The sequence below is a fragment of the Mytilus californianus genome, unplaced genomic scaffold (genome assembly GCF_021869535.1).
Source record: "Mytilus californianus isolate M0D057914Y unplaced genomic scaffold, xbMytCali1.0.p SCAF_2, whole genome shotgun sequence".
In the NCBI taxonomy this organism is placed as follows: domain Eukaryota; kingdom Metazoa; phylum Mollusca; class Bivalvia; order Mytilida; family Mytilidae; genus Mytilus; species Mytilus californianus.
In genome coordinates this window covers 122426520-122451065 of record NW_026262668.1, presented here as the reverse complement: position 1 = coordinate 122451065, position 24546 = coordinate 122426520, and the positions used below count along the sequence as shown (strand labels likewise).

General features: G+C 30.9%; 1 long non-coding RNA gene across 1 annotated transcript; it reads right to left on the bottom strand.

The window, feature by feature from the left end:
• Positions 1 to 14818: 14818 nt before the first annotated feature.
• LOC127730861 (uncharacterized) lies at positions 14819 to 23287 on the bottom strand. The gene is made up of 3 exons (XR_007995332.1): positions 22990 to 23287; positions 16661 to 16807; positions 14819 to 14889 (listed from the first exon to the last, which is right to left on the bottom strand). It is a non-coding gene; the product is annotated as an uncharacterized LOC127730861 (long non-coding RNA).
• Between the last annotated feature and the right edge of the window lie 1259 nt (positions 23288 to 24546).

The following is a 24546-nucleotide window of genomic DNA, read 5'->3' as shown; positions in this document are numbered from 1 at the left end:
TGGAATTATATTATCTAAACCCCTACCAATTTTTTCTGTGTAATAAACTATTGCATATGACATTTTTTTGGCTTATTTTGGAAGTTCATGAACCAATATGATTTCATGAGCAGTAAATTCATATGAGCAATAATAGGGTTGCATTTCAAAACAAATGTTTTTTTCTTTAAAAAAAAAGCCCTTAAAGAGAGTCACGGTAATACAAAAAAATAAAAACTTTCAATATAGAAATAGGTATACTTAAAGCGTTAAGATACCTACCATTATAAAGAAAGTTCAGATCTTTATTCTTTTCACATTTTTCTGTCAGTTTATTGAACGAAAATCCATCTTTACACCTGTTTTCTCCTCTAACTTCCAATAACAGGTTCAGAAGGTCCACCAAGCTTTCACCAGGCTGGGCTAGTCCTAAAAAATCATTTACCAATCAAAGTTGTTTATTAACATGTTATAACAAAACGATAGAGATTAACACACACTAGTATACAATATAAAGTTGCACGATGTATAATTGCAAGTCTTTAAAAAAAAAGTTGATATATATAGAAAATATAACTTTTCATTCTATGGATTTAAAAAGATGAATGGAAAATTTTAAAAACGCATACTTCAAGTACTTATTTCTTGAAAACAACATTCTTTTTTATGCTTTTTATGTGTTTTGAACGAATCAAAAGAAGTTTCGATTTCATGAATCCCACCGGGTGTTTTTATAAAACAAATATGTTGGAATTTTGTCAATACAGAAGCACTCACTACTTTAAAGAGTTTGTCGGTCGAAGGATATTGGTTCCCTAACCATAACAACGATTCATTCGTTTTTATCTAATATCACAACTACTAACGCTAGTTGCTTGCATTTCAAGCCCATTCCTTGAAATAATTCATCAGGGAGCACCCAAAGATATTAGAGCAAAACGCTAAATTTAAAACAGTAACCATAAAGAGATTTTAACAACAAATGCAAAAAATAAGAAGGGATATGGGATAAACTTTTTCGGAGGGCGATTATTTTCATACTTACATACCTTCAATGCTTCGCGAAGTTGCCACATCAGAGCATACAAAGAGAAGAAATGTTACCAACACTACACGTGAAATATCCATGTCTATTTTTTTCAGTGAAACTAACTCCTTTTAAAAACGCATCTATGGAATTTACTTTAGATTATACTTCATGAAATTATAAACATTTGTAAACTTGTATGCGACGTACCTTGGCAAATATTAATTTGATTTAATGTTTGGTATGTCTTAAATGAAAAATTAAAAAGCGTTACAATTAATCTATGGTTTCGATTGATGAAAAAATTGGACTAAATCTTTTCATTCAAATCATCTTTTTTAATCAAATTTTTTATAATGTTTCCATATATGAATTCTATCTTATGTATAACTGCATTGTCATTGGTCAACAAAGCTTCAATTTCTACCAACAAATATAAATTTTAACTTAATTACTTAAATGTACTCTGAATTATGATTTGTCAGCAGGACCCAATATATTCTGATGTAGTTAGTTTATGTCAGTATTTATGGAACGCCACAGCTGCCTTATGATGACGATAATCATATCATTAAGGGTTGAGATATAACATGAAGCAAATTTTCAATACAATAACGACATTTGACTATACTACTCTGTCAATTTACTATATCACTAAGATAAATTTATATACTATAAAGACGTTTTGATATAACATGGAGCTACCTTTTCATACTACTTATTCATCTAGACATTCTTTTATACTATGAAGACATTCTTTTATACTATGAAGATATCTTGATATAACATTGAACTACCTTTTCATACTAATCTGTCATTTTACTCTGTCATGAAGACATTCTTTTATTCTACGAAGACATCTTGATATAACATGGATCTACTTTTTCATACTATTTTTTCATTTTACTTTACTATAATGCGATATTGCTATATCATACATAAGATACATTTTATACCATAAAGACATCTTTATATAACATTAAGCAACTTTTTCATTATTTCTCCAAAAAACAAATTTAAAAAATTGAAGAAAGTGGTCATGCCCCCGCTTCCTCATAAGTTCTGAAGGGCATAGCTCTTGAACAGTAACAGTTACAAGACCCAAATTCGAACTTGATCTGTATATTGTGGTATTAAGCATTGTGTATAAGTTTCAAATAATCGGCCAAGGTACAGTAAAGTTAGAGCACGGAAACCACAAAAATTGAAAAAATTCAAAGTTTTCAAGGGGCATAACTAATGAGCCGTAAAAGATGCAAAACCCAAACTCGAACTTGATCTGAATATTGTGGTTATAAGCATTGTGTATAAGTTTGTAATCATTTGGCCAAGCCAAACTAAAGTTCGAGCACAGAAACCAATTTCGAGACATATGTACGTACGTACGGACGGACAGACGGATGGACAGGGGTAACATTTAATGCTCCTTCGCCAAGCGACAGGGACATACAAATAATATTTACTCTAAACAAAGTTGGGCGGTTGAAGATGTATGGGCGGCGAGATGGCTATTAATCAAAGCATCATGGATGTTGTGATCCAGCCAATTTTGTAGCTAGTCTGACATTTTTTCTGACCATACTTTCAATATTTCTTTTGTTATTCTCATTTCCATAATCTAACTGTAAAATTTCTATTCTATTGCCCAAAGATGGAGAATTTTTGCAATATTGATGCATATTATTTTGATATTTCAATTGAAGACACTGTCAGATTTTTTTAACATCTTCTTTTTTTAGAAATATTTGAAATTCAATAATTTCGACAAGAATGTTAAAGAAGATCTTTAAACGTGTAGCATATTTTTTATATGCCATTAATAATAATTGGCTTAATGATTTCCTAAAGCGGCATTAAAATGCACTTTCTCAACAACAACAAAAATAAATAACTATTTTTTATCTAAATTGGTGTTCATTCTCCACTAAGGGGAAAATACATTTCCTGTATTGAAATATACATGTACAAAAACCTAATGCTGAGTTAAATTCAATTACTGTTAAACAGCAATATAATAGGGAATATACAAATAAATTGTATTTATTGTTTCAACCAAATTACTAATAACTGTAACTTAAATAGACCTTAACTATTTACTTATGTCAGATGATTATGACACTTATTTTACAAGTGAAATAAAATCTGGTTGCATTTTTATACATATTTAATTTTCAGTTTTTTCTTTGAAAAAAAAACCCACATCTTATTAATCAGTCAGCTTTCACACAAAATTAACAGAATAATTTTAGGTAGTGTTGATCAAAATGAATAATAGGTACATTATTAAGGTCAAGATTTTGTATATTCAGTTAGATGTGTAATAAATTGAATGCACAACATGTTGACCTCAATACCAGTATGATTATCAATTGTCATGATATATTAACTAAAGTCAATTACAACTGCAGTTGAGTGGAGTTGATTCCAATTAATACTTACACATTGGAGTGTAATTGTTTGAAAATAGTGACAGTTGTCTTTCATACTGGTGTTGTATCAATACTCTTATTTGCCTAATGAAAGAGTGGGAATAATAGCATTTCAAAAAAGTGTGGGAATCAACTCTGATATCAATACACATCTTGAACCAAATCTTATTCAATGGCTTACAGGAACATAAGATACTGATAAAACACTTTCATTATTCTTATCAACTGCTTAAATTTTATAAATCACATTTTCCATATTAATAATAAAATGGCAATTTAACATAAATTTATATTTACAAAGGAACTATATGCAAATGTATATCTAAAATAAAGAAGCTGTTCGCCCAACCTTTTCTTAATTTAAGGACAAACAATATATTTAAAGTTGGCAGTTGATGATTAAAATGGTGTATAAAGTTTCTGTAAGTCATAGAAACACACAGTTATTTTCATGATATATTTTCAACTTAGAGTTTTGCACCGATGCAGGACGTGACGGCCATACTGCCATGACGTCCATAGGATGAAACGGCCATACCCCGAAAAGATGAAACGGCCATATGACAAAAACGGCCATACTTTGTGAAGACGTATCGTCCACGGTTTTTTTTTTTTTTATATAGATGTTATATATGAATTATTTTGATACTTATAGATGGTTATCATAACTTTTAAATAAACTTTACTGTTTTTATATTATTTATCATGTTTAATTTTGTTATATCATTTGTTTACTCATTATATATATATCATAAATGAATGTGTTTAATCTAATAAAATATTAAAATATCATATTGTTTTCTAAATGATTTTTTGATATCTTGCGTATAACAAACAGAACAAAATGAACAAATATGAATGACTATATCCGAATGGGAGACTAATTTCTGTCAAAATTAAAACAATAATTAAGTTCAGTTTTGAAATATATAAAACAAGGTAATCAAGTAATGATTAAGTTTGAAATTTAAGAAGATTGTTGATTGCTTATTATTACTTCTTTGATGAACACAAGTATTAATTATGCTTTTGTCAAGAAATTGTAATGGAAATACAATTCAAGATCACTATAAAAACACAACACCCAAGCTGAGTTCAAGCGGAGTGCAAACATACATTTGGTAGTGAAATTCTTGTAAAAATACAAGCTGTTTGAGCAGTCTTTTTGATGTACCGACCTTGCTTTATAAAATTAACCAGAAATGTCGGTGGCACTCATTTGGAAAATTGCTGTTCATCATGTCGTACCCTTGTGTGCTATGTGACCAGCAAGTCCCACCAAGACAACATGCTCTCCAATGTGAGGATTGTGATAAATGGCAACACAGGCTTTGCAATACAGGTATTTACAAATTTATTATTAATTTAGTTTTTCCTTTGAATCATATTTCGTACTTTCGGTCATATTTTAGATACATTTTTGTTTTTACTTTAATTTTGGTTAAGACCCTTCCCTGATAAGAATTAAATCTATATTAGTGTTATTTGCATTACACATTTGTCCAATAAATGGACCATAGGTATCAATTAATAGATATAAAAAGAAGATGTGGTATGATTGCGGTATGATTCCCAATGAGACAACTCTCCTTCAGAGACCAAATGATACAGAAATTAACAACTATAGGTCACCTTACTACGGCCTTTAACATTATTATCAGTGCATTAATATTACTTGACTGTAAAGAAATATATATATGTCATATTTTAATTTCTTGTTATTTCAGGTATATCAATTACTGATTACCGCCTGATGGTAAATGAAGAAGTCGACATTATTTTCCACTGTGCAGAATGTGTCCGCATACCACAAGATATGGAGGTTGAGGTACATATACGTTATTGTATTATTTCTTTAAATGTTGTGTGTTCGACAGAATTGTTTTAATTTCTTAACGTTTATTGATTATTTTGAGAAGAAAAATTGTATTCAACCTAAATTTTTCATTTTTTGTGGTTGACTATTATTCCGAATAAGTCCTGTTATGCCAAAGGTCTCAAACCGTTATTTATGATTATGTATGATTAACTATAAAAAAAAGACCCATCATAAATCATATTAATCCAATCATTGGGCGCGTGTCTCTGTTTAATGCAAAGTATACAAATTTCGGAGGTGTTAATCCTTTAATTAGTTTACGTGATTGCCAATTATCAAACAATGTTACAAATATTAATGTGAATTTATATATTTTGAATTATATTTTGACATATAATATTATATTATATTTGACGTTTTTTTTTTATACTTTTTTTGTGCAAAAATACACAATTATATTTTGTTTCACGACTTTTATACATATGTTTTTCGTTTAGGTTGTGACTTTTATAACTGCATGTTTATGTATTTTAGTGCTTTATGATATAGGTTATATGTGTGAATGTGAATATAAATGTTTGAATATTGGGTGAAATGTGTATGCAGTGGAATAAATGAATGAGTGACATGAGCATATGAGAGAAAAAGTATGAGATTGTTAATTGAAAAAATGTATATAAGATGAATGTTCAATGGCATATGTATATATGTATGTTCTTACATTTCGATGTGTTTGATTTTCTACATGCCTGAACGAAAAGAATAATATATATGAGTGTTTTGTGTATGTATGATGTATGATGTATGGTTTATATGTTTGTTGTATATTTGTTTATCTGTATGACTGAATGAATAAATAAAATATATTAAACAAAAATATTATCTTTTTGTTTCTTATACTAAGAGTATATTGGTATGATTGTCCATAATACAATTCTCCATCAACAAATGCACAAAAATGGGAACATTTAAATTGTCAACAAATAGTATTCAACACAATGAACAAACTTAAGCAAAAAGAACATTCAGTATGATAAAAATGAAACTGGCCATCTTTTATCATGTTATTAGGGTGCACATTCCTGTCAGATATTACGGTTAATTTGTTATGTTATTGGAAAATTCTACAGTAGTCTCCGTCTTGGAAAGATGTTCAGCAAATGGAATGACTTTTAACTATAAGAAAGAAAAAAAAATACAGAATTATTAAACTATGTGTCTGAATAAAATAAGATGCCTTTATATCACATTACAATAAAAATGATTCTTCAGAAATTGTTTATAACTGATAATGAAGAAATAATCAATATACTTACATAATATGGCCCAACAAGTTGTAAACACGAGTGATGATGATCAAGCAAAGATAACTCTTACAAGAATAAATAAGATCTCTTGTACAGAAAAAAATACTACAAAATCATATTAATGTTATTATTATGAATAAATACTTATTTTATTATTATATTTTATGTTATAACCTCAATAAAAAAAAATTTTTAAAGTGTGGACGATACGTCTCACAATGTGTGGCCGATATGTCCCATGGACGATGTGACGGTATGGCCGACACATCCTATGGCCGTCATGGAAGTATGGCCGTCGCGTCTCGAAAGCGCAAAACGGAGTGATCACATAGATCCAGCATGGCTGAATCAAAAAACTTTCAATAGCGGCCTTTATGCTGTTGAATTTGTAAACTGCATCTTGGAATAAAATTAAGCAAGACATTCTTAAGATACAGTGTGACATGTGAAAAATTGTCTCACCCCTTTTTAAATGAATAAAGTCAATAACTCTGGAAGAAAAAATCGAAATTTCACCAAAAATTATACAGACCATAAGACTGTCATGACAAACAACTTTGTATAGTGAAGTTAATGAAGCAAGACATTCTCAAGATACAAGTGTGACATGTGAAAAATTGTCCCCCCTTTTTATATGAAAAGTCCTTAACTCTGGAAGGAATCAAAATTTAGCAAAAAATTATACAGCCCATTAGACTATCATTAAAAACAACAGTGTAAAGCTCGAAATTAATCAAGCAAGGCATTCTCAAGATGTAGCGCAACGTGAAACACCCCTTTTTAATGAATAAAGTCCATTAAACTAAAACGAAAGGTTAAAATTTCACCAAAAAGTATACAGACCTTGAGACCATCACCACAAAGAACTGAGTACAGGTTAAAGTTATTCGGCAACAGCCAAACTTTGTTTAGAGTAAATAGTATGTGTATGCCCCCGCCGCTAGGCCTGTCTATCTGTCTTTCTGTCCGTACGTCCGTCCGTCCGTCCGTACGTACGTACATGCGTCACGAAATTGGTTTCCGTGCTTGAACTTTAGTTTGGCTTGGCCGAATGATTTGAAACATATACACAATGCTTTTAACCACAATATACAGATCAAGTTCGAATTTGGGTTTTTGCATCTTTTACGTCTCATGAGTTATGCCCCTTGAAAACTTTGAAATTTTCAATTTTTGTGGTTTCCGTGCTCTAACTTTTCTTTGCCTTCTGGCTGTTTATTTCAAACTTATAAATTATGCTTATAACCACAATATACAGATCAAGTTCGAATTTGGTGCCTTGATATTAAGATATGTCTTCATAAGATAATAATATGACTGAATAGTCCCGAAAAAGTTGCTTCATGTTATATCGAGATGATTGTATAGTATACAAATGTATCGTAATAAGATAGTAACATGACATATTAGTATAGTGAGGTGACAAAATAGTATGAAAAAGTTGCTCAATGTTATATTAAGATGTCTTTATAGTATAAAATGTATCTTTATGATATAGCAAAATCGCAACATAGTATAGTAAAATGACAGAATAGTTTAGTCAAATGTCGTAATAGTATAGAATAGTATAGAAAATTTCCTTCATGTTATATTTCAACCCTCAATGATATGATTATTGTTATGACAGCTGTGGCGTTCCATAAGTATTTTTATAACCAGGTAATGCACCTGGTCAATAATAAAATTAATACATACGTCATTAAATACGTCCTAAAATAATTAATTTCTCGATTGAAATTAAGCTTCTTATTGCGGAGATTAAACCATAATATTTACTACAGCCTCATACAAAAACATTTTCTTAAGATAAGTACGAAGTAATTATATTTCGTATGCCAACTCAAGTTTAACCTTTCAATCTTATTTTAATTCAAGTATACTTTGAAAATGATATTATTATCACCATTTTCGTAAACTCTTTGTGTCAAAACCGAAAGCAATACAGACTAATGCTTTATGACAAAAGCAATGTATGACGAAATAATTGTTATGGGGTCAGATAGCGTTCGCCATCATGGATTGTTAAATAGTAGAAATCACTCGTCCATTAAACCTTGTGAAGGAAAATTTATACAACTTGAATAAAGAAGTATTAACTACGAGTTAGACAAAAATTTTAGATACTATTCTTTTTGTTTCAAGTATTAATAAAAGCGGAATTTTGAAGCATTATTTCATTACACTCAGTTAGTTTGGCCCAAATTTGTCCAAATAAGCTCTAAAACATCGCTAATGTATTATTTACTTGCAAGTGAATAATTCGACCTCATGTGAATCCGTATTCATGTGAATTTTAATTTAACCCCTTATCTGGAAATGGGTTACGCATGATATAGTCGTGTTTGGCTATTAAAAGGAAAAAAATGTCAACATTGAAAGTGAAACACGAGTGAACCATTTCGTTGACTGATTCAATCTACAAATTATCGTTTTTATAGAGCTAAAAACGATGATTAACATATGGTTTTTACCTAAAACTTGAAATCAAACAGACCTAGAAAAATCCAATTGCACGTGGTTGCTATCTATTTATATCCATATTTATGTTTAAATCGGGTTATATGACCGTCGGCAGTCTTCGGAGGTCATCTCGATGGTTAATTAGATGGCGTCTAGACAAAATACACACGGAATGCTGATATTAATTACCGAGTCCATGCATGGTTACTTGTTTATTTTAGACTTTTGGTATTTTGGATATACGTTTTAGTATGTTATACATCAAATATGAGAATTTTAGTCAAATCGCTGAACATGAATTTGACAGCTAATTCCCCTTTAAACAATAATTTATTATATATACTTGAGGGGGAAATAATGATGTCACATAAATTAATGAATAAATTATAGCGAACATTTTAAAAAAACGTAACTTGATCCCTTTCATCATGAATTGAAAAACTGTGAAAATATCTGAAGGGAATGTCCAACCTACATCTATATTTTGTTTACTTTGAAATTGAAACAAAATCCAAACCTGTAATCTAATGATTGATTTATTGATAGCTGTGGGTTTTTTTTATTCCTATATACTAAACTATCTATGGCCCACGTATAAGTATATTTTTCTAAATTAACATAGATTAAATTCTCGCTCGCCCTACTCTTCCGGATGTAAAGTATTTCTATTCTGAATTCCATTGGATATAAAAAAAAAAAGAGTAAAAAAACACGGATTAGTTGCTCGCAATAACATTTAATTATTTTTTTCTTGCGAAACAATGTTGAAATAACTGAACAGATTTCTGCCATTCTAAAAACATATAAAAACATGTTATAAACGTAGCAGCAACTGTATATTTACTGATGTGACGAACTTGGACGTAACTGCGAACACCTTTGTTTTAATACATTAAAATTCCAAACTGTATATAGTAACAAAGAACCACACCCGTATAAACCGCCAAAACTTTACTCGTGCTCCATGCACCTTACATCAAACTTTATAAATATTAAGTAATGTTGCAGAACTAGCTTTAGTAGTTCCAATCTGTTTATGATTCATACAAATTACAAATGGGAAAGACCCACTTTAAAACAAATGAAATATATGTTAGTTTTACTGTGAAAATGACAAATGTTTTCAAAACATGTAGAACGACCAGTCACCACTGTTACTTAACAATATATAACTGTTTTTGGTCAATTAATTTTTTTCATCTTACCATGTAAAGAAGTAGACATCTCGTTATCTCATTATACATACATTCACCAGCAAAAACATGGGCCTCTTAAAATCACCAATATTTATGTTTGATTGTCATATAAACCATTAAGTTCCAAATTCGTGTTTGACATTTTTCTTACATTAATAGATTTCAGCACTCCATAGTCACGACATTTCAACAACGAAAAAAAAAATGTTTGGGTTGAGAATTATTAGAATAAAACACATTTTTTCTAGGGGTTTTTCAAGAAATACTTGATGCAAGCTATACATGTATTGAAATTTCTAGATTTATCTTAGAAGGGGTAAAATAGAACTGTCACACTCACGGCAAATTTTCTTCGCTTCAGATTTTTGAATTACCGTATTTAATCCATTAGAATAATTCACGCAAGCCATAGACTTGTTCTCATTGTCCAACAAATATATATCTTGCATGAGTTATTTTTTTATTTTTTTCACATCAAACTATACCGATGCATCTTTGTTACACATGTGAACCTTGTATTAAAAATTCAAAAATACAGTTGAAAATAATTTCTACTGCGAAACAATTTGAATTAATTGATTTTGCATTATTAAATATAATATAAAGTACTCTTTTTAAATTTTATCTTTTTTATTTTGCATTTTTTTAATAATAGCTTTTATGTCAAAGATCTTTTATTTAAAAACAAAATCCAGTAGCTACACGTATGAAAAGTTTATTTTGTGAAATAAAAAGAATCTACATATAACTGCTTGTCAAATTAATTTCAAAATTAGTTATGATGATTCCAAACGTTATGAAATAGTTTGTTTTAATAAATATTGATTAAGGATTTCATTTATTATATGGATATGTCGCACATTAACTATTCTTATCCTGGTATTTATTTTTAGTTTATTTATATATGAAATTTTCTATCTTTATTCCATATGAAATAGAACTACATTTAAAAGAATATATGACAAATTTTTATTCCATAGGTTTTGTAACTATATATGCAACACAGTTCACATTAAAAGAACATAAAAATAAAATTTTGTATTTTAGTCAATGGTTTCATACTTTAAACATTTTGAATATCAACGATTTAGCTGAATAGTAATATCTTGTGTAATGTGTATGTACTATTTTTCTAAAATTACATTCATTTTAAGTTTAAATTTAAGGAGAAAAAATACATCATCTTATGTCGTATGTGCTATACAGTTGTTAAAATGGACAGTTTAATAGCATATGCAAGTATTTATGTAGACACATCATGCAAAATGGAATAAGCATTTAGGTTTTTATATTAACATTCAGAAAAATCAATTAAAGTCATAATTGCATTCCGTTTATAAATGAAATTAAACAAAACGTATTGTATTGATGCAGTAATTATGTATACGATAAAGTCACGATTTATAAATAAAATGAACTGGTCGACTTACAATGTAAAAAAATCGGCTTTGAGCGTTTCTAATGAAGGTAAATCCAGAAAAGCGCTTCGGACGCATGAAATTTTAAAGGTGTATTTATTTTTTTACAGCACTGGGTAGATACCGCTGCTAGTGGACTATCAGTCCCTAGTGTATCATCAGATCAGTAGTCAGTACCTCGGTACTGACATAATTCAGAACAAACCTTTTAAAATTAAAATAAGAAACTATTAAGAAGTTAAGGTTTAACTCCCTAGTTGACCTTATATGAATTTGGCTATTATTTTTAGGTCATTTTGATAATGCTACATTTACACTTCAGTACAATAAGCATTCATATCTCAATGGTGGTATTCCTCTTCCATAGTATAATCTTGTTTAATTTTTTTGCATGAGTAAAGTTTTATCCTGTCCAGTACTATAGACAAAATTTCCCATAAAATTTCATTGCATATAAGAAAATAACCATCACTGGAAGTTAACCAATCAAATTTTCACCTCTTTTTTTCCTGTGTACAAGCTTTAGTAACCATGTAACCTCAAGTTTCCAAAATATTCTATAGAAACACCAAATGAAAAAATAATGGTGCTTTGAAACACCCAAGATATATGTTTATGACTCAGAAATGTTTTACTGCAATGAAATGTAGGATTAATTTCCTACAACTGTCAAATTCAAGGGAATATTTTTTTGTCCCTTTGTCGTATGAAACCGGATGTGACGACTATGATTTGGTGGTATTACACCTTAATATCTTGATTCACATTTAGAGAGTCAATTAAAAACTAATTTTATGACAAAAACAGATATTTTTTTTCTTTTCCATTGTAAAATATTTATTCCTCTGTAGCAGCAATATTCCAGCAGCGCCTTCATATAGGATAGTTGTCTCTAAATTGATACCACATTTCAAGGACTGCGTTTCCTATAATGACTTTATTGATATAGGGATTCAGATAGCAAAGAAATTATAAAACAAACGGTTTCTTATAGTCAAGCTGAAGTCATCCCTTCTGAAATGTTACAGACGCCATAAAGATTAGGTTCACCGTTATGGAAAATATGTGTCTCAGATGACCGCAGATAACCACACATATGTTCCACATGTAACAACAATAATATCCTCTTTTCCCCTACTATGATAGCATTGAGTGTGACTTATCACCGAATTTTACCTGCCATTAGCAACACCTCGTTTGTCACTATTGCAATAGGAAATTCATACCCTATCGCAGTTGGTGTTCTTCCTGGTTTTGTTTTAGGGGTTTCTTTTGTTTTCATGGAACCATATGTGCTGTTCGTATTGTTGTTTCTACCGGCAACAGTCTTGTGTATCCGATGTTCGTGAAAAACTTGTTTTCATTTCAAATGATCATTGTCGGTGAAGTTTAGGGTATACAAATTTACAAGGTTTTATGAATACGGTGATTTCGTAAGTGTATATACCAGACATTTATTATACCGCTGTTGTGTGGTGCCATATCAACGGATATGATTTATTGGATTATTTTCCTGGAGTTACATGGCGTGGGTTAATACTGAAACCCGAACCGCTGCCCAATACGGAGCACACGAATCCCAACAAGGTTTTTTGTTGATTGATTTGTATTTTTTTGTGTAGTGAATTCTTGAATTGTTTGTCTTGTCGCATTTTTGGACTAGCCTGCTCAGAATGCGAGACAGATCGATACTTATCCATTTACGGCTCTAACTATGTATAAAGCGTTATATCTTACAAGGAAAAAGTGTTTGATAATCCATATCTGGTATACAGATACCTAATATCCAATGCTCTTCTACCCGGTAGTTGATTTAGCCTTCCAACTGTTTTGATTCGAGCGCCACTGATTAATCTTCTGTAGACGAAACTTTGGTGAGTTTTATAGTATTAGCTTTCTGTTTTCCTTTTTTTCATGGTCAAATGATGAACGCTACGTTTTCGTGATTAGGTCTGTTGCTATACTAAGTGACTCTGTAAGCAATAAATCAACCATGTTTGGTATATAGAAAGATTGTAATGAGTATGTCATTTTGCCTGAATTCATCTGACCTTTATATGAAAATAAGGAGATGTGGTATGATTGCCAATCAGACAACTGCCAACCAAGATCCAAATGGTGTGGATTTAAGCAACTATAGGTTACCGTACGGCCTTCAACAAAAAGCAAAACCCGTACCGTATAGTCAGCTATAAGAGACCCCGACATGATAAAATTCGAGAATACTAGCGTCCTGGTTTATGACAACACAATAAACAAAAAACTAATATGACAGACAGCAATCAACGACAGTAGAATAACAGCACCTCAACATAGGAACAAAACTTTAAGAACTTGGAAATATATTGACTCATCAGATTGGCATGAAGGACTAAACAACTAATATATATACAAAAGACACAATGTACCGAATTAAGAGTACTCGCAGTTACTGAAAGCTAGTTCAAAGTCAATTACTAATAGTAAATGCCCGTCTAAAAGCGTGGATAAAACCTTGACTTCATGTGCATGGCTCATTGGGCTACGTTATGATAAAAGTCTTGAGAATATTGAGAAATAAGTAAACTGTTGATCATTTACCACGAAAATGATATGAAGACTAGCTAAACCGTGTCCAACGGTCTGTACATCTAATAGTCATTCTATCCATCTAATAAAAAATACGAAAAGGTGAACAACCATTTTCCTTTGCACAAAACGGCTAATTATAATCGATAGTGTATGACACCAGTTTACGTATGTCCAACATGACTGTGCAAAGGTAAATACTGTTCTCATCACGTAAAGTTTATCACTGGTGGTATCATTTATCATATGGCGTTGATAGTCAGGTTTGATCTATCCAATTGGATGTTAACAACTCTTCACATCTTAATAAAATTATTCTTTAAGTCTAACCGGTATTTTTTGTTAGATACTCTTCATCTGTTGTATTTCAACATCAAAGAACAAACCATGGCAAAACCGATGACACAAGAACACTCTTCTTATGAAAATTCGAATAAGATTATAAATCGTTTATTCAGAAGGACAAAATCTTGTCGGGCTTCAATTGATCAATGTATTGTATATTGATAAACAAAAGTGTGTTCTCAGACCATTCAATAATAAGTTCTTTATTCTTACATGTATATAAAAAAATCTTTTCAGAGATAAGAAAGAAATTAGTGAAGATGCATCTATTTTATTTATAACAATAATAATCTTTTCCTCCTGTTTTTAATCAATTGTGCCACTATTACAACATCCATATCCTACAAAAGTATGAAACAGTAGTCTTAATTAAAACATATTCAATAAAAGTCGGAATCCTTATGATATTCATTGCTAGCTTTTGTCAATGGTTCAGTAAAAAATTACTTACATATGCCTGAAATTATTATTCACAAGACCAATTTTATTTGAAATTTAAAAGGAATGCACAAGTTATGACAAGAAAGGTATGACAAAAATGAGGTGTAGAAATATTCAAGCCCTCGTTCACACCCTATCATATTTTCGTCATCCCAAACTGAAGTAAAACTTCATAGATTTGACGCGTTAATTTACTGCTTTTCTGTATTTATCTTCATTAAACACGATATAATCCAAACACTTTAATAACAAGGATGTCTAAGTACTTGCATACGTGAACACCTATAGGACCAAAAAGGATATCAAGAGAATAGCCAAATCCATTTAATGGCATGTGATCCATGAGGGAGTTGTAACATTATTTTCTTAATACTTTTAAAATTAATCAAAGGACACTTTAAGAAAGGTATTACAAATATCTCGTTAGTATAAAAGCACTGACTACCGAGCTGGTGATTCAGGCCGTTAGTTTTCTCTTTTGTATTGTTTTACATTTATCATTTCGGGGCCTTCTATAGCTTAATGTGCGGTTTGTGGTTTGCTCATTGTTGAAGGCCGTATAGTGACCCTATAGTTGCTAAACACTTCTACGTCATTTTGTCTCTTGTGGAGAGTTATCTCATTGGCAACTATACCACATCTTTTTATTTTCATATTGATAGATGTCATTATTGATGGAATTGAGCAATATGAATTTCCTTGTACAGCATTGTTTCAAGCTTAAGAAGCCCCTTTTAACAACCACAAATTCTTTATTGCACTGTTTAGTTGTTTTAAGAACTACCATATAAATCACAACAATTCTATGTAATGTTTATCCCTTTATGTGTGTTACTGTAATTTCAGAACTAATTCATTTGTTATATCAGAATGCGAGTTCTTGTTCTTATTATTGCGATACTTACCCAGTCGCGTTATTCGCATTAATAAAAAAAACCTCGCATTAATTTCTGAATTCACAGTAGTTGCCAAATGAATAAGGGGATTCATTTGACGAAGTTATGTTCTTCTTTGTTAGTGTTATACATTGACATTTCTTATCACTTTGCAAATATCTGAGAAACATTTTTTTCTTGAACAGAATTGTTTCAAACTAAAGAATCCGTAACAAATTATGCTGTATTAAATTTTTTAAAATGTCATGATTTACCATTAATGTGAGACAAACCATAAAATTAAACGGGAACACACCATATCACAAACTGAGCTGATTTTGTTTCATATACCAGTATACAAATATAATTTTTTTTACAAAATGTCTTTTGAACAGTTTGATGTTGATAAAATATCTTTTGAAGGCTGTGTTAGTGTTTTTACAATGTAAAGGTGATTGAGAGCATGACATATTTGACATTTATCAAATCTTGTCCATTGTTGAAGAGCGCGTATTGACATCCAGCTATCTTATATGATGTGTGTAGAATACATCTTTTCTTTCCCATGTTATAAAAAAATGCAAACCTCTTTATATTGTGTTTACTTTGTCTAATGAAACGAATTAGTTTGTAACTCGTTCATAACAAAATATAACAGATGTAGAATATTGAAATAAATGATAAAAAGGATATTAATTTTTTTTCAGATGTAACTTGTTACGGTAATGACGAAAAGTCGTACATACTGCTTTTAATATAAGAACATCTATCTATTTTCAAGCTTTGATATACTTACTTTCAGAAAGCTTGGATCTATTATTATCTTCTTCACATTTTCCTGTCAATTTATTGTAAGAAAAACCTTCGCTGCACTGGTTTTCTCCTCTATCTCCCAATAAAAGGTTACGAAGGACGTACATGGGGTCAATTGGCTTCTCTGGTCCTAAATAACACCAGTAAGTGTAGTTTCAATAACGAGATATAAATGAACAAAACATCGATAGAAATAAACACACACCAGGAATGAACGTAAGATTATACATGGTTTTATACAAATTCACTCTGCTAATAAGATGCTGAAGTGTTGTTAATTCTATGGATTTTTATAAGTGGCATCGCTTCCATTAATGTAATTTTATATTTTTACTAAACATATTTGTTTTTAAAAGAGAAAGATAAAAAATTACGTGTATTCTATATTATACTGCAATCAGCTATTTTACTATACAGATAAAGCTATACGTATAAACGTTAGCTTTATACGTCAATGACCTCAACTAACCTATTAGCCACGCCTACTTACCGGAACTACTGTATTTCATCAACAACGTCACGTCACAACCATGACAACGTGTAGTAACAATTGTCAAACTTTTGTAAATTTAAACTTGTTATGTCTTGAAATTCGTAATTTACATACCATATTTATTAAATACTATTAAATTAGTTTATTTTCTCTTTCTAATTCCTAAAAATGTCAATGTCTTATCGCCTGGACTTTATGAATTACTACGCTTATAGGGAAATACCCAACAATGGTACCCCAAGAGGGAAATTCCAAACACTTTTTTTTAACAATAAATTTGTTACGTATTTTATTTTATTTTTTACGTTTTTTCATCGATTGCAGTATAAAGACAATATACGTATAGTGTCTTGAAATATGAAATTTATTTGTATTCGGCACGAAACAGGGGGAAATGCTCGGTAAACCTCGCATTTCCCCCCGTTTCTTAGCCTCATACAAATAAATTTCATATTTCAAGACACTATACGTATATTGTCTAATTATTGGTTGAAAAAGGTTCCGTTCAAAATTATATTTCCTTAACGTTTACCAAGGTTTCTTCCGAAGTTAACACAAATAACCGATGTCGTTGGTGATTTCTTCCAGAGTTTTCATGCATAAGAAACGGTTCCCTATTATTGAGCTCGAACTTATGGCGTCCCATTTTTCCTTTATGAGCTATTTGGTAGGTGTTGAGAATATAAAGTTTTATTGTTTACTTATATTATTGTACTATTCATAGTTGACAAAGGTATATTGATATGGTCTTTGGGGAATATAATCAAACAGGGAAATATTAATGATATGAAAGCATGAGGATGTGGTAGGAATGCCAATGAGACAACTCTCCACCAAGGAACAAATGACGTAGAGGTTAACGACTATAGGTCACCGTACAGCCTTTAAAAATGAGAAAAACCTATACCGCATAGCAAGCTATAAAGGCCCTGAAATAAAGTTAAACAATTCAAACGAGTAAACTAACGGCCTGGTTAATGTCAAAAACAATAAACAAAAATAAAAAAGACGACAACCACTGAATTAAATACTCCTGACTTGGGACAGTTACATACGGAATGTAACGGGGTTAAACATTTTTGAGGGCTCCCAACGCTCACCCTGATCTCTGATAGTGGAATAACAGCACAACGTAACAAAAAACTAAAAAATCAGTAGAAAAGGGCTTAACTCTTCAAATCGATACAAAGCAAAACCACTAACAATAAACACTAAAGTCACAAAGTACAGTTCTGATAGTACGTACTCGCAGTTTCTGAAAGCAAGTTTAAAGGCAATAACAACTAATAAAACAATCATGTATCTGAGACTAAAACATCAATCACTACACCTCCAACATCCAAAAATTTAGTGTAAAGACGTCATTAACAGAGAAAAGCATGATAGGGCAATGTAAATATAAGCATTGAAAGACTGTAAAACCGTGAATATTGATAGGTGTATAGCAATAATATTTAGTTGTGTTTTAATTGTTTGATAACAAAACCAATAAAATGAGGTGAATTTTAAAAAAATCTAAAATTTAAAATTGATACTATAATTCAGCAGAGCATTAGTTAAGGAACAAAATAAGCTAAAAATATTGATAGGTTATGGAACTCTTTTTCGAGATATTTGATTTTAAACAAATGGGGGGAAAAGGCTGACTCGGACTTTCATTGGCACGTATACCACATCTTCTTATTCCTATTTAACTTTATATTTAGCATTGGCATTATTTGGGTCTCGAATCGTAAGACAAAAGAAATCTAGAATCTGCTTAAATTTTGGTAATGACCTTTTAAGGAGCTATTGAAGTCTTCTATGAAAAGAAAAGTGGGTAGTATTGGGCATGATATTTTATACTATATTGTTGGAAAAACACAAGGAGTCTGAACATCTGACAAAAAATCCTAAACCTAACCTGACTTTATCCTTATTTGATCTTTTAATATCCTTGTGAAAAAAGATGGTGGAAATAGTGAGTATGTTTGTGTAGGGGGCAATTGTTTTAAGATGATTTTTAGTTTGAATTAACTTATACAATTTCAAGTGTACCTTAGTAAAAATACATTAACATTCGATGACTGATAGATATGCAAACCAAATTGAAATACACCTGGAAACATATCTATTTGGAAAATATTTTAACTTGTTTTAGCTTCAGACAAAACCTGAAAGAATGGTACTATCCTTTTTAACGAATTCACACATATTCGTTGTTTCTTTTATCAAAACTATAGACGTATTTTTAATATTACAATTATAAACTAATATCGGTGAACTCAAATAACCACCTAGTTCTCTTAATCTGTGCACTAGCTAAAAGCCTTGATAATTACATCTAATATGCATGTAGCAGATTTAAATGATGAACAAAAAATAAAACAGAATCGTATGCACTGTAAGCATACATTTCTTAACATTTCCGTTCAATGATAATGATTCAGAAATTTGTAAGAACAGGCATTTTGAAATACATTATCAAGCTATGATATGATACCTTATATCCGGATAGGAATAGTATTTAAGCAAACCATATCTCGATTAAAACTCATGCTATTTACGAATTAAGAAAGATACGGTTAATTGAAACATGTGAATTATTGTTCGGCAATGCAATTGTGTGTACTTATTGACTGCTTGAAAAAGAAAGGTTAACTTTTTTTGTCTATTAAATGCCAAATATTGCTCGAGACAACAACAAGGACAGATCGATAGTTGTGAAGGAACAACAAACTTGCCATTCTCTTTATAACCAGTCAATGAATGTTTTATTCTATCGAACAAAGAAATATGCATACACCACCTGGCAAAAAATTATATGCACATGATGTATGAGAAGGATTTTTTGTCCTCGTCTTCGTTCTTAATTCGGAAACATACTTCGATGACAACCACAGACATGAACAGTTATATTATTATAACGTATAGATCGATTTTCTTTGTTCGAAATTGAAGTCAGAAAAGATGAAAAATGAAAACGATGCCATAAACATCCTGATTCAACCCATTTGGCTGAATGTTAATATTAAAAGATATGAAAAGTCATTTATTTTTGAAAATTATTTTAAATCGGGTATCTTTTTATAAGAGAGGCGAAGGATACCAAAGGAACATTTAAACTCTTAAGTCGAAAATAAACTGACAACGCCATGGCAAAAAAAGAAAAAGACAAATAGACAGACAACAGTACACAAAACGACATAGAAAATTAAAGACTGAGCAACACGAACCCCACCAAAAACTGGGGGTGATCTAAGGTGCTCCGAAAGGGTAAACAGATTCCTGCTCCACATGTGGCACCCATCGTGTTGCTCAGGGAAGTACAAACCCGGTGATATGTCTAATTCGGAAGGTCACATTCGGGGGAAAGGGGGAGAGATTGTAGTTACGACAATTGGAACACATTCGTCGTCATCTATGAAACAGATATTCCATAACGGTCAACCAACTCGTGATGGCGTCCGTAAAATTTACGAAGGGATGATTTCAACTTCACCACTTGGAACTCTTGATTTAATAGCTTCCTTAGTGAGCAGCAACCCTTTTTCAAGGAATTCATGATAGGAAACACAAGCCCTGGAATACCGTATCAACTGGGAAATATATACTCCTTATGAAGGCACTGCTGGAATGTTGCTACATAGAATTGGAAAGTTTACAATTGGTAAGCTGACATTATCTCTTTTGTTGTAAAGTTTTGTTTTCAACCGACCATCATTGTAAATTTCGAGATGTAAGTCAAAATATGAGGCAAACTGTATCTGTAGTATCCTTTATCTCAAGTTCGATGGGATAGATGCGTTCAACAAAGTCACCAGATTTTGAATTATTTAGTGAGAGAACATCATCTATAAAGCGGAAAATCAAGTTGAAGGATACTGCTAACTTTTTTTCTTTCTGTATGAAGTCAGCCTCATATGAATAAAGGAAAGTCGGCAAGAAGAGGAGCACGGTTGGTTTCTATGGGAATGCCGATTGTTTGTTGAAAAACACATCCCCAAAATGTAAAAAATATGTTGTCAATAAAACAAATCAAGCATCTTGATAATGTCAGTTTCAGAGAATTTTTTGTTTGAATCAGAGTGATGTTTTACAAAGTACGGTTAACCCTCCCTTAGACAAGAAACTTGTATCTACACAAGCCATTAATTCTTTTTCATGAAACAAAGCATGACCAACTCTTTCAATTTGCCTTTGAGTTTGGAATAGGGAATACTTGTGTAAAGTGTAGAAAAGTCAAATGTTTTAATATATTGCAAGATGAAGTGTCTTAGATAGTATGTACTCTAAAAGATCTTTGGAATTTTTAAGTATCCACATCTGATTCACGCCACCTCTAGAATATGTGGTTTAACAATAGCTTTGAAGCCCGGCTTTAATTGCTGAAAAAAAGTTTATGTTGATGATTTAGAAAGAGGTTTCGTGGAGCATTTGGAAGACCCAGCAATATAACATGTTTGTAAAGACACTTATGTATGTAGTTTAGGTATTCAATACAGTGAAGGAAGATCCGGCTCTTCATCTTTGGTTGAAATTCCAAAGGAACATAGATCAGACACCTATGATTATCCAGGATTTTCCTCCTTGGTAAGTGTCGTGTGGGTATATGTTGAGTTTCCTAGTGAATTGTCAATACCTAATTCATTTATCAAGCTGTTTATGTAATGTGATTTTCACAAAAAAAAAGTTGTTTGAAGCTTTATCTTCGGGGACAACAACATATTTGTCATGGTCTAATCTCAGATGGAAAAATGATCTATTCTCAGATAGAAAAAAAACATACTGACATTTGAACAACTTAAATCTCTATACAGTTAATTCCAATTTTGTTAAATATTATGGTCTTGTTAGTGCAATCCCAGATAGCTGGAAAAAAATATTTCAGAGCATGGTAGATTAGATACTATTGAAAATGATATTGTAGAAAGACTCAAAAATGTTAAAAAAGATACAATTAAATATTTTTATCGATTGTTTCTAGAAAATATTGAAGGAAATCTTTCAATATCACGATACAAATTGTCCGTGGATTTATGTGTTAAAATTGAAGATTGGGGGAAAATCTACTTCACTGCATTTCAAGCAACAAAAAACACTAAACTTCAAAATTTTCAGTTCAAGTTATTACATAGAATTTTAGGTACACACTCTTTTCTTTATAAGTGAGGTTTAACAAATACAGAAATATGCTCTTTTTGCACTGAAACCAAAGAAAGCTTACTGCATATCGTTTGGGAATGTGTACACAGTAGAATTATTTGGATTGCACTTCAAAACTAATTATTAAATTGTGGATTTACCCTTAAACAGATAGATGCAAGGGATGTTATGTTGACACATATAATACAGTTCAACAAATAATGTTGATTTTAAAATGTTATATTTATAGCTGTAAAAATTCAGGAGAAAAACCTTCTTTGAAAGGTAGTACTGAATATTTAAAATATTGTTTTAAAATAGAACAATGTACGGTGAATTATTTATTCCCTATACAAACAGAATATATGTATGAAAAATGGTTGCCATTAGATTCTGTCCTAGGTGATTTAAATATTCCATAACTGGTACAAAAATTATAGTTATATCATTTTTCATGTTTGCTATTTAGAGTTGATGTAATAGAATAGACTTTAAAGGAAATATCTTAAAAACCATACTTGAAACTGTACACCTGTAAGTAAGCTTGGTGTATTCTGTCTTTATGTCAAAAATAAACAAATTACAAAAGCAGTGTCTTTTTTAAGATGAAAACTTGTTATGGCATTGCATGACAGTCGTAAATACTGTTTTTAATATAAGAATATCTATATATTTTCAAGCTTAGATAAACTTACTTTCAGAAAGATTGGATCTATCTTTATCCTCCTCACATTTTCGTGTCAGTTTATTGTAAGAAAACCCTTCGTTGCACTGGTTTTGTCCTCTATCTCCCAACAAGAGGTTACGAAGGACATCAATGGGTTCAACTGGCTTCTTAAGTCCTAAATAAAACTGATTAGTGTAGTTTAAATAACGAAAGATAAATAAGCAAAAATATCGATAAAAAACACAGAGTACTATTGTTTATAAAAATAAGAAGATGTGGTATGTGTTGCCAATGTGACAACACTCCACAAGAGACCAAATGACACAGTTACCTGTATCATTGTACTATCACAATCGACAAAAGAATACTGATATGGTCTTTGCATAATATCAAGAAACAGGAAAAAGATGAATGAGTACGGAAACTTTGTATTTCAAAATGTTTTATATTTTTGTGTCCTAGTGTCAAAGGTAAGGAAAATGGTTTTTCTTTTTTTTTGCCAGTTATTTTTGTAGGATGATATTTAGTATAAATTATCTTCTAGTATTTGAAGTGCTCTTTAGTACAAAAAAACATCAAAATTCGATGCAAATTGAAATATAGACAGAAGCGTGTCTATTTGGGAAATATTTAATATGAAAAGAAGATATGGTATGATTGCCACTGAGACAACTCTCCACATGAGACCAAATCACACAGAAATTAACTATAGGTCACAGTACGGCCTTCAACAATGAGCAAAGCCCATACCGCATAGTCAGCTATAAAAGGCCCAGAAATGACAAATGTAAAACAATTCAATCGAGAATACTAACGGTCTAATTTGTGTACAGAATAATGAACGAAAAACAAATATGTAACACAGCAACAAACGACAACCACTGAATTACAGGCTCCTGACTTGGGACAGGCGCATACAGAATGTGGCGGGGTTAAACTAGTTTGAAGGCGCCAACCCTCCCCTAACCTTGAACAGTGGTTTAACAGTACAACATAAGAACAGCTTGTTTTAGTTGTAAACTAACCTTAAAAAAAACTACACTTACAGAAGTTTATACTATTAGTATCGAATCCCAAATAAGGAACTGCGTATTGCTACCGATTTACGAAGTAAGCATGCTGATTCTTACATTTAAAAAGTGTTTTAACTTATCAGCGTTGACTATATGATAAACGATGATTTTTTTTAAATATATCATGAGAGAACTAACGCATAGTCATTGTTTCTTTTATTTACTCTAATTGTTGTGATTACAATTCTTTACTAAATTTAAAATTGTCTGTGAACTCCAATAACCATCTAATTATCTTAAATGGACCATGAACAAAAATCATTGATCTAGTATACATAAAGCTTAATTCAAATTTAAATCATGAAAAAATTAACAAAATCGTATGTACTATTAGTATAATGTACTTTATATTTCCATTAATGATTATGCTTCTGATATTTACAAGATAAAGAATTTTTGAACATATTATACAGCTAAGATATGATACCGATTTTGCGGATAGGAATATTTTTTAAGCAAGCAATTCCTCGGTCAAAATTCATTGTATTTAGGAATTTGTAAAATTACTGTTA